We start from the raw sequence: 11,692 nt of genomic DNA, 5'->3' as shown, positions 1-11,692 counted from the left end.
AAGCGCTGATCGGCCGTTCATGAAAACAAGTTGCTGCTCGCTCGTTTAACTCAAAATTATTCAAAACGATCTCTCTAAAATGATATAAATGTGACTTCTTAAGGTTTTCTTCACGGTCAAAACCACACAACATTCTATTAATGATTACGTCCGCGGCAAAAAGGAATATTGACAGGTCGACCGAGAGTTGAACTCGTGAGACGACAAACATCAATGCGAAGTGTAGCGAGAGTCAAGCTATTGTTTGTCTTGTCCTGTTCTATATAGAGAAAGGGATAAATAGTATAGCCTCGTGTGTGAGTGGTTGCGTGTCATAGTCATGTTTTTAAATTGTTTCTGTTGTTTATGTGTGTAGTGATGACTCTCTCACACTCAATTTCAATGCCGAAAGAGGAATTCCCGCACACAAGAAAGGGGAATTGGGGTGGTATTTGGCATACATATTGTATAGTATCTAGTTCTAAATAGATAACTGATTAGAATTATATTATGATATATAAACACAATGCCAAATACAATTCCGAAGTTTCCTTATTTTAAATGAAGTAAAGCTCCAAAACCTAATGGTAGTGATTATAGTACTGGTGTTAGTGAGGTGATGTGGTGTTGGTGGTGGTTGTAGTTGTAGTAGTTATAGTGATGATGATGTGGTGGTGGTGATGATTGTAGTTGTAGTAGTAGTGGTAGTGATGATGATGTGGTGGTGGTTGTAGTTGTAGTAGTAGTGGTAATGGTAATGATATGGTGGTGGTGGTTGTAGTAGTTGAGGTAGTGATGGTGTGGTGGTGGTTGTAGTAGTAGTGGTGTTGGTGGTTGTAGTAGTAGTGGTAATGATGATGATATGGTGGTGGTGGCTGCAGTAGTAGTGGTAGTGATGACGATGTGGTTGTGGTGATTGTAGTAGTAGTGGTAGTGATGATGATGTGCTGGTGGTGGTGTAGTAGTAGTGGTAGTGATAATGATGTGGGGTTGGTGGTTGTAGTAGTAGTAGTGTTAGTGATGATATTGTGGTGGTGGTTGTAATAGTAGATGATGTGGTGGTTGGAAAACACATTACAGGTTATTATAATACATGATTACACACATTCTCTAACTTCATTTTTTGACAGCTTCGTTGTGCCATAAATATACGCAACAGTTCTGAAACATTTTATTGTGGATTTTGATATTGTTTGTTGTTTTTCTTGTGTCGTTATGTTGACATAGAGACCGAATGAATGGTAATGACTACATTCTCAGCCAACAATAAAATGGCGCTGAATGCTTTCATTGGTGGACACTTTTTAGGCTTCGTACGTATTCTCATTCGTTTAATTCTATGAGATAGATATAGATAGATACACACACACACACACACACACACGCACGCACGCACACACACACACACACACACACACATATATATATATATATATATATATATATATATATATATAATATATATATTTATGAGTGTTGGTGGGTACTTGTAGGTACGAAAGTGCTCGATAATGGTGGTTAGAGCTAATATATAATGTAAATTTTCACTCACATTTTTTTGGCCGAGACGACTCGTTTCTGTGTTTTTTACACTTGAAGTGTAAAAAACACAGAAACGAGTCGTCTCGGCCAAAAAAATGTGAGTGAAAATTTACATTATATATATATATATATATATATATATATATATATATATATATATATATATATATATATATATATATATATATATATATATCTGCTTCCCAATGTCATGAAACATGCCATGCATTATGAGATCATGTCATCATTTTGGTAATCAGTGCTTAGATCTTTATTGTTGATATTGCCATTATTATTATTATTATTATTATTATTATTATTATTATTATTATTATTATTATTATTATTATTATTATTTTATTATTATTATTATTATTATTATTATTATTATTATTATTATTATTATTATTATTATTATTATTATTATCATTATTATTATTATTATTATTATTCTGACCTCCCAGAGTGGGCAGGGGGTACATACCATAGAGAATACAGGACTAGAGATGACAACAGGTAGGAAAACGTCATCAAAAGTGGCAAGTGAGAGGTCGAGCGCCGCCATTTTCTTTTATATGAAACCAGGGACGCTGTGCGATATAATCTGTATATGAATGTCTTTGACTGAGCTCGATTAACCTTGATTTGTGGACGGAAAATAGAAAACAAAGGCCAGGTTTATGATGATAAACCAAATTAGACATATTAAACTACACTTTTACTTGTACATTTAGACTTGGCTCCAATGATCGGGTTTATATTAATAACTTTAAAAAAAATATTACGAATAATTTATAACTCCCTTATTTGTGGGGCGATTTTGTCATTCGTGGTATCAATTTTATTGTAATAAAGAGATAGGAACTTGAGAGTTATTTTTTCTGACGCGAGAAAAGTAGTTGGTAAATAAATTTGGTAAACCTCTTTGATCTATCGCCACAGTCCATTCGTGTAGAATTGTGAATCTCACCGTCGATGTATTACGCTATTGTTACGCAAAGAATATAACACCTTTTTGAGTAGGCCTAAAAGCTAAAATCTAAAAGTAAAAAATATAATTCTGAGGAATTTGAAAGTCACATTGTTGAAATCAGCTTGAAAAAAGAAGAACATTGGTCCTTATTTCAGAAAAAAATCGGTTGAAAACCAACTGTTTTACGAATAAGTTTGATTTTAAAAATTGCTTTTGCTTATTTTAGCTTTTTTTAACAACTTTTTTATTTATCGGCCGATTTTCTTGATTTTTATATCATTCTTCATATCTCAATGAGACGAGATCAGTGATGTACTTTGTTTGTTTCAAATGTAACTAGAACATAATTTGGCTTTTTTACCTATCAACCGTGCCTGGATAATATATTCAGCAACGTGGTGATTGTGACGCAACTATGCCATAAGCTTCTTCCAATGTTTCAACGATGGTTCAGTCATTGTTGACCTATGTTTAGCTTTGAGTGACCGTAGAAAACGAAAAGGCGACAGCAGACATCAAAGGGTAGGCTTATATCATCAAAGGATGTCTACAAGATTGACATGGCCATATAGGGAATTCGTTATCTACTCTCCCATAAAGAATCTGAACACGAGATGTCGAGCGCCGCCATTTTCTTTTTTATGCAACCAGGGACGATTAGCTACTAAAAAGTGGCTGTTGTCCGGTCTGCTCCCTAGTCTGTGGTACATCCTGTGTCTTCTATCCCCTTATATCTGTTTTCCAACATGCTCTCTGTCTTTGTCATGGAATCATATTACTTGGTTTTGTCCTGTCCCTGGCCGGAGTCTTCTCTGGGAGGGAAACAGTCAAATGCATAGTTATTGTTTTGGGAGATGATATTTTTTTCCTTGTAAATCATCTTTCTGTTATGTATATTATTATATTTGTTATTTTGAATGTAAGATGTAACCATTTGAGTGTATTCCTCTCTGTTAGATTTTGTGCTTGTGTCCGGATGAGACATATAGGTGATCTCAAACTCAGTACATTGGTGGTTTGCTCTTGGAATCTACATCTGATCCCTATTTGTTCCCAGTTCCCCTATGTCTTACTTTTTCGTGGGTGCTTTAATTGTAATTCTAGAACTTTTTACTCCCAAAACTAACAATACATTTGACTGTTTCCCTCCCAGCCAGGCGCTGATATAACCTAAATGTGTTGCAAGCGCAGTAAAACCCTTAAAAACTAAAACAAACAGGCTGGTCATTCGCACCTGGCAGTTTCTGCTAGGATTATTTTTTTCTGCAAATCATTCATCCCTTTTTTTTTCCTAGAATAATTCTTATGGTGAAAAGTTTTGCAGGCGCTGAACTCTAACTCTATCTTATTGTCCTTTGGAAATAGTAAAGTTCAAAATTGAATATAACAGCTTCGAAAAAGAACACAAAATACTAAAGCCTTGTAAGGCACTTAGACTACATTTAGTATTTAGGGATTTTAGTGGATATTGCGCTATATAAATGTTCTAGCTCGATTTTTTTGTTGTTGTTGTGGGAGGGTTGATTTTTTTTCTATGTATAACATACAGAATTCTTGTGGCTCTAAACGAACCCTTCTTCAGCCCATAACAACAACAACCACCCCCCCTCCCCCCCCCCCAATATAAATGGGTATTTTGATTAAAAAAAAAAAATATCCTGTTATAATTATTTTCTGTAGATTACCTTTTCACAGTTCACGGTCTCTAGCAGTTTACTTCCTTACTTAATCTTCATCTCTGCATGGACACCAATGTCATTGCAAGTAAGGCCAGCCTCTTAAAGCTCTTTCTTTCTTCAGGATTTTTTGGAGTTTGTCTCTCTGTCTTTTGTCATCGGTTGTCCAGTGGAGTGCAGTTCTTAGCAAAGCAATTGCCTCCATTCTGGCAACATAATGTCCAAGCGATCTCCATATGCGTCTCTGTACGGTTGTAGCTATGCTCACTGTATCTGTCTTTGCGAGAAAGAGTTTCATGACGGAAGAAAGCATCAACCCTGATCATGCAGGTGTATACAGACTTTCCACATGGAGGGAGTGGGACAATCATGCAAATGAAGCTGTTGAAGATCCGAGAGAAGAATTGCCCTACGGAACTGAGCGCCCCAGGAATGAATGGGTGACACTGAACAGAGCACGGGCAAACATTGGGAGAACAGCTGAATGCATGGAAAAGTGGGGGCTGATTGAGACTAGCTTGCTGGTGGGGTTCCTGACCTCCCATAGTGGGCAGGGATGTACATTCTATGTCTTCTATCCCCCTATGTCTGTTTTCCAACATGCTGTCTGTCTTTGTCTTGGAATGAGATTACTTGGTTTTGTCTTGGCCCTTGCGGATACCCTGGCTGGGAGGGAAACAGTCAACTGTATTGTTAGTTTTGGGAGATATTTTTTTCCTTATAAATCATCTCTCTGTTATGCATTGTATTATGTTTTCTTTATATTATATATGATTTGTAAAACATTTGAATGCATTCTTCTTAGTGAGGACCTGTGCTTGTGTCTTGGTGAGACTTTTAGTGATCTCAAGCTAAGTACTTTGACAGTGTGCTTTTGGAATCTACACCTGTGTCCTATTTGAACCATTTCCCCATTTTCTTACCTTTTCTTGGGTTCTTTAATTGTCATTCTAGAACTTTTTACTATCCCAATTTCTTCCTTTTTACTGGCGCTGATATGACCTTAATGTGTTGCAAGCGCCGTAAAACCCTTAAAAACAAAACAAACAAACGAGACTAGCTTGTGTACATGTGGATGCTCAGAGCAGACGATGGAGCACATCCTTAGAAAATGCCAGGATGGGCCCAGCTGCACTGACCATGACCTGAGAGTCTGCTACTGTGGAGTGGGTTCGGTGTTGGAGCGACAGATGATGATGATTCTCTTTTCTAGAAGCTTAGTATTTACTTATTGGCCTTTGCAGACTTCCCAATAGTCTCATAATCTTTCTCCCAAAGTGGGCAGGAGGGCACTTACTGTGTCTTCTTTACCCCTATATCTGTTTTCCAACTTGCTCTATGTCCTTGTCTTGGAATATGATTACTTAGTTTTTGTCCTTTCCCTTGTCGGAGTCCTTGGCTGGGAGGGAAACAGTCAAATGTATAGTATAATTTTGGGAGATGACATTTTTTCATTGTAATCCATCTCTCTGAAATATTCTTCTATGTGTTGTTTTAAATGTATAATGTAAACATTTGAGTGTATTCCTCTTAGTCGGATCCTGTGCTGGTGTCTTGGTGAGACTTTTAGGTGATCTCAATCTAAATACATTGAATTGATGGTATTCTCTTGGAATCTACATCTGTGCCCTATTTGTACCATTCCCCTTCGCCCTACTTTTCTTGTGTGCTTTTAATTGTAATCTAGAATTGGTTGACTATCCCAATTTCTTCCCTTTTACTGACACGGAAATGACCTCATTGTGTAGCCAGCGCCGTAAAACCTTAGAGTATAATATACATATTAGAATGAGAGAGAGAGAGAGAGAGAGAGAGAGAGAGAGAGAGAGTGTGTGTGTGTGTGTGTGTGAGTGTGTGTGTGTGTAAAATATGTATATAGGTGGTAGAGAAAATGAAAGAGGAAGACTGGAATTGAATGAGATAGATAGATAGATAGATAGATAGATAGATAGATAGAGATATGCATGACACTCGCTTTTGGATCGGAAGGTCCTGAGTTCGACCCTCGCTCGGTGCATAGCTGAGTCCTTGGAAAAGGCCCTTTACTCACTTCTCATCGTACTCAGGTGTAAAATGAGTTGACGGCGTTGTCAGAAAAAAATATAATATCGCCTAAGAGGCGTCATGTTTCGTTCTATATGTTGTTGCTGTTGGTCAGGGACCCCTTGTAAAGCGCTTTGATCACATTGAGTAGCTATTGCGCTATACAAAAGCTCAATTTTTTTAACATAGAAAGAAAGAAGAAAAAAAAAAAAAGAGAGAGAGAGAGAGAGAGAGAGAGAGAGAGAGAGAGAGAGAGAGAGAGAGAGAGAAGACGACCACGACGAAATAGAGGAATAGACTTAAAAGGAGCGAGAGACAACCCGACATAGGGAACATTAGAGATTTATGGGGAGAAATATGAGAAGAAAGAAAGAGAGAGGAAGAAGAATGAGAGACAAGGAGAAAAGAAATGTGACAGAAGTCAAGAAAGAAAGAGGGAGGGGGAGGGGAGAATAAAATTGAGAGATAGATAAAGAGAGAGAAAGGTTTTTAAGAAAACAAAAGAGGAAGAAATTAGAAGAGATAGATAGATAGATAGATAGATAGATAGATAGATAGATAGAGTGTGTGTGTGTGAGAGACAGACAGACAGAGAGAGAGAGAGAGAGAGAGAGAGAGAGAGAGAGAGAGAGAAGAGAGTATGTGAAAGAAAGAGAAATACAGAGGGAAAGAAAGACAGACAGAGCGAGAGAGAGAGAGAGAGAGAGAGAGAGAGAGAGAGAGAGAGAGAGAGAGAGAAGAAATGAAAGAGGATGATAGCGAGATAGAGGAAAATACAAAGGAAGAGACAGATGGAGGGAGAGAAGAAATTAGAGATAAAAGGGGGAACATATGACAGAGAGAGAGAGAGAGAGAGAGAGAGAGAGAGAGAGAGAGAGAGAGAGAGAGAGAGTAATATGTTTTTTTTTCTACGCATACTCATAACGATGCTTACGTTTCAACAGTCGTTAAAAATATGAAGACGTGAAGGACTGAACACTCCGATTTTGTAATTCCACTTAATTACATAGATAACATGGGCGCACACAAAAAGCCACGGAAGCAGTGACATATATAGGTCACTGTAATAACAATCCGATTTATGGGAGGGCAATAACCTTGAATTTAATACATATAAAAATACTGTGACAAATGTGAACATTCGCCTCAAAACGGTATTAAGTCGGGTTTGTTAAGATGTTGAAAATTTATTTTATAACCAGAAATATTAGATTTGTTTTGAGTTTATATGATTTATTGAGGAGAATGGCGACCATATTTTATGTTGCGAATGCCAACAATTTATATTTTTGACCAGTTTAACATTAAATTAAGCATGTGGTTCGTTCTGACATAATACCGTTTTGAGACGATGGGTTACAAAAATAAAAAAACGGCCTTTCCGTCAATTGCCTTGTGCGTATTGCACGCCTACCTCATTTGCATAAGCACTGAAGGTCGGCTAGACACATTTTAAGAATACGACCTGAAGGACGAATAGATACTCCGTAAAAAACAATCAGGAAAAAATTTCTCCCACTTTTACAGGAAATAAATTGCTGATTTTTATTTTCCTTCCTTATTTCTCAAATTTCAAGCTATTGTCTCAATTCTTACTGTATTGTTTCAGAATAATCACCACCACCACCATCATCATTAATATAATTATCGTCACTTTTTCATTAATAACCCAGGTGTGTTTGTCCAAAAACTTTCCCCAACTCTGTCGGCCTGCCTCGTTGTTATATACTTCACCATTTCTCTCAACCCAGGACTATAGAAATGATTAATAACTAATAACTAAATGTGTTATAAGTACTGTGAAACTCCTGGAAAAGAACAAATTGATGGAGGGACGATGCAGCAGAGACACGACTGTTCTGATAATTCCAATTTAAAGCAAAACAGATATTATATATATATATATATATATATATATATATATATATATATATATATATATATATATATATATATCCTTTCTTTAAAAAAATATAGCATTGTGGAGAACATTGTGCTTATTTGAGTCAATAAAAAAAATTGATACGGCGCACAACTCTACTGAAAGATTTGAAAATTAGAAATGTATTTTTTACCGATAGATAAACAGATAACTTGATTTCCTTTTATAATTTAAAGTCAGTTTGAAAGTTCGTTGAGTCAAACAGATATCATAAAATATGTACCAACGACGACACTTGGCTCCCAAAATCAACTAATTTTGACACTGTAAAAAGTTGTCAATTTGCGTCATCTATTTATGACATCAAGTATTATTATTACTTCTGTTGTGTTGTTGATTTAGCGGTGATCAGTGTTGTTATGTATGTTCTAATTGCGTGTATGTTTGTGTGTGTGTGTGTGTTTGTGTGTGTGTGTGTGTTGTGTGTGGTGTATACATGTGGGTGTTGGCATGTTTCAGCAAATCGTAGCATTCATAGTGATATTATTCACTTGATCGCATGAAGGTATTTCAGTCGCCATTTTGATTCTTTTTTTTACTATTAGGGTTAGCTCGAGATCGAGGATATTTCTTTTTCTATTAAGGTTAGTCATAAGTCTTAGTAAAGGTGCTAGGATGTTTGTTTTTTCATAAGTTAAGTAAAGGGGAGACATTCCGAAAGCTCCTACATCCCCAGTATTCTTTAAATTTGTATTTTCACCGTTGATATTTTGTCAGGCATTTATTTATTCAGTTTGTCACTATATCTAGAAGTATTTTAAAAACTCTAGAACAAACCTTGATAGATTTGTGAAAGTTTAAAATTTCTTAATTTGACAATTGTTTTGATTTTCAGCCGCCATTTTGATTTGTTAAATATTGAAAGGTAGTGCAAAGCAGTCCGAGAGTTGTTTTTTTTTTTCTATTAGGGTTAGCTCGAGAGGTTAGTCATAAGTCTTATTAAAGGTGCTAGGAAGTTTGTTTTTCCATAAGTTAAGTAAAGGGGAGACATTCCGAAAGCTCCTACATCCCCAGTATTCTTTAAATTTGTATTTTCACCTTTGATCTTTTGTCAGGCGTTTATTTATTCAATTTGTCATGATTTTTTCTATTATGGTTAGCTCGAGATTGGATGATTTTTTTTCCTATTAGGGTTAGTCATAAGTATTATTAAAGTGCTAGGGTGTTTGTTTTTCCTATTGGGATTAATTAAAGGTACTAGGTTTAATTTTTTCTTGGGTTAGTTGAAGGAATATATTATTAAATATATTATTGGGCCACACAGAAAAATCAACCGAAGATATACCAAATTACACAGACAACGTTGTTTACCAATCTGCCCTCATTAAATGATGGTGAGTACAGTATCGAATGAAAATAGTTCTTTCCCCGCGAAATTGCGGGCTTTTTACTAATATATATATAATATTATATATATATATATATATATATATATATATATATATATATATATATATATATATATATTTTCTTTCCTCTTAAAATTTTTTGTTGATTTTATTTTATGATGAACATTCCTTCTTCTAGCCAGAAATTGTACAGAAAAATTTAAAAGATGAGCATATTTTCTTTCTTTTTCTTTTTTTTTCCACCCCTATTTTAAGGATTGGTTCCTTTCCTAATCAGGTTATCCTTGAATTTTATTTAAATATATTCAAACTCTGCTGTCGACATGCCATATTTTCCTTGAGCAGGGAACTTACTCCCTCTTGCTCATTTTGGGATGCTCCATCACCGTTGATTCCTCCTGTTATCTTAAGATCTTTTCTCAAGATGATGATGAAGAAATCTTTTACCTGAGGATGAATGAAGGGATTTTAAAAATTGTTTTCAATGGTTTCTGTATGATTCCAAGGGAGTCAGTTATTTTTCCACTTCAGAGGGAATTTTGCAATATATGGTTTGTATTTTTTCTCTCTTTTTTTTTCTTTTTGATTTCTTTTCATTTATTTTAATATTTTCAACAGTTGTCGGTACCAGCTAATGCATTGTGATAATAACAATAAAATTTATGGTGATATGAAGTCAATCTTTCCTTTTTTTTTCCTTTCATCCTATCAAGAAAAAATGCATGATTAATAGGAATAGAACTGTTATGGAGAATGCATCAAAATTGTTCTGAGGTTATACCTTCTCTTTGCATTTGATGTCACTTCTTCATCCATTATCTTTCACATGAAAAAATTTAAATGTTGTCATGCTTAATTCGAATTTGAAGTCTGACTGTTACTAACTGTATGTTTCTTACTATTATTATTATTATTATTATTATTATTATTATTATTATTATTATTATTATTATTATTATTATTATTATTATTATTATTATTATTATTATTATTATTATTATTATTATTATTATTATTATTAATTATTATTATTAATATTATTACTTTTACTGTTTGAAAGGGGGATAATCCCATAACCAGACAAACTTAATCTTAATGCTACCCAGAACAGAAAAATTGCATTAACTAATTGAGTGGGTTTTTTTTTCTTGTTGTTTTTCTTTAGGGATTATTTTCTCCTTTTTTTGGGTCTTTTTCTTTTTAATTTTACATCATGACAATATGCAATTTTGACAGTAATGCTTTGTCTATCCGAGTTTATTTCTTACGTGAGGATGAGGAAGATCCTAGAAGTAATGGCATGCTAGTCACAAAGGTTTGACATCTCTTGCTTTTATTCCTTTGTCCAGCTCCTTCTCTTTTCTTAATTTTTCAAGGGAAACTAAACTTCTTAATCTATTGTTTCATATATTATTCCTAAATTAAGTTATCTTTCCTTTTTGCTGGTGCTAAAATTAACAGAACTGTAGCAAAGGTTGTAAAGCTAATAAAAAATAATATTAAATGACTGCTCTAAGTATTGCAGTGCTTCCAACCTTACGTAAAAAAATGCACATTCTTACATATCAACAAGTGCTACAATCGGGGTGATGTTCCTGACCCTCCATAGTGGACAGAGAGGTACGTACTTTGTCTTCTATCCCCCTATATCTGTTTTCCAACTTGCTTTCTGTCTTTGTCTTGAAATGAGATTACTTGGTTTTGCCCTTGCTGAGAGGGAAACAGTCAAATGTATACGTAGATAGATAGTTTTGGGAGATGATATATTTTTTTCTTTGAAATCATCTCTGTTGTGCACTATATTATGTTTTGTTTACATATTATATGTGATTTGTAAACATTTGAGTGTATTTCTGGATGAGACGTTTAGTAATTTATTGAAATAGAATCTTTGTAAAGTGGTAAGTACCAATAATAATTGCGTAATAATAATAATATTAATAATAATAATACTTATTATTATTATTATTATTATTATTATTATTATTATTATTATTATTATTATTATTATTATTATTATTATTATTACTATTATTATTATTATTATTATTATTATATCATCATTATTATTATTATATTATTATTATTATTATTATTATTATTATTATTATTATTATTATTATTATATTATTATTATTATTATTATTATTTATTATTATTTTTATTATTATTATATTATTATTTTATT

Source organism: Berghia stephanieae, chromosome 11, assembly GCF_034508935.2.
Source record: "Berghia stephanieae isolate SIO BIC M18660-M18661 chromosome 11, UCSD_Bste_1.3, whole genome shotgun sequence".
NCBI lineage: Eukaryota > Metazoa > Mollusca > Gastropoda > Nudibranchia > Aeolidiidae > Berghia > Berghia stephanieae.
The sequence above is the reverse complement of the archived record's forward strand: the minus strand, read 5'-3'. Positions refer to the sequence as shown.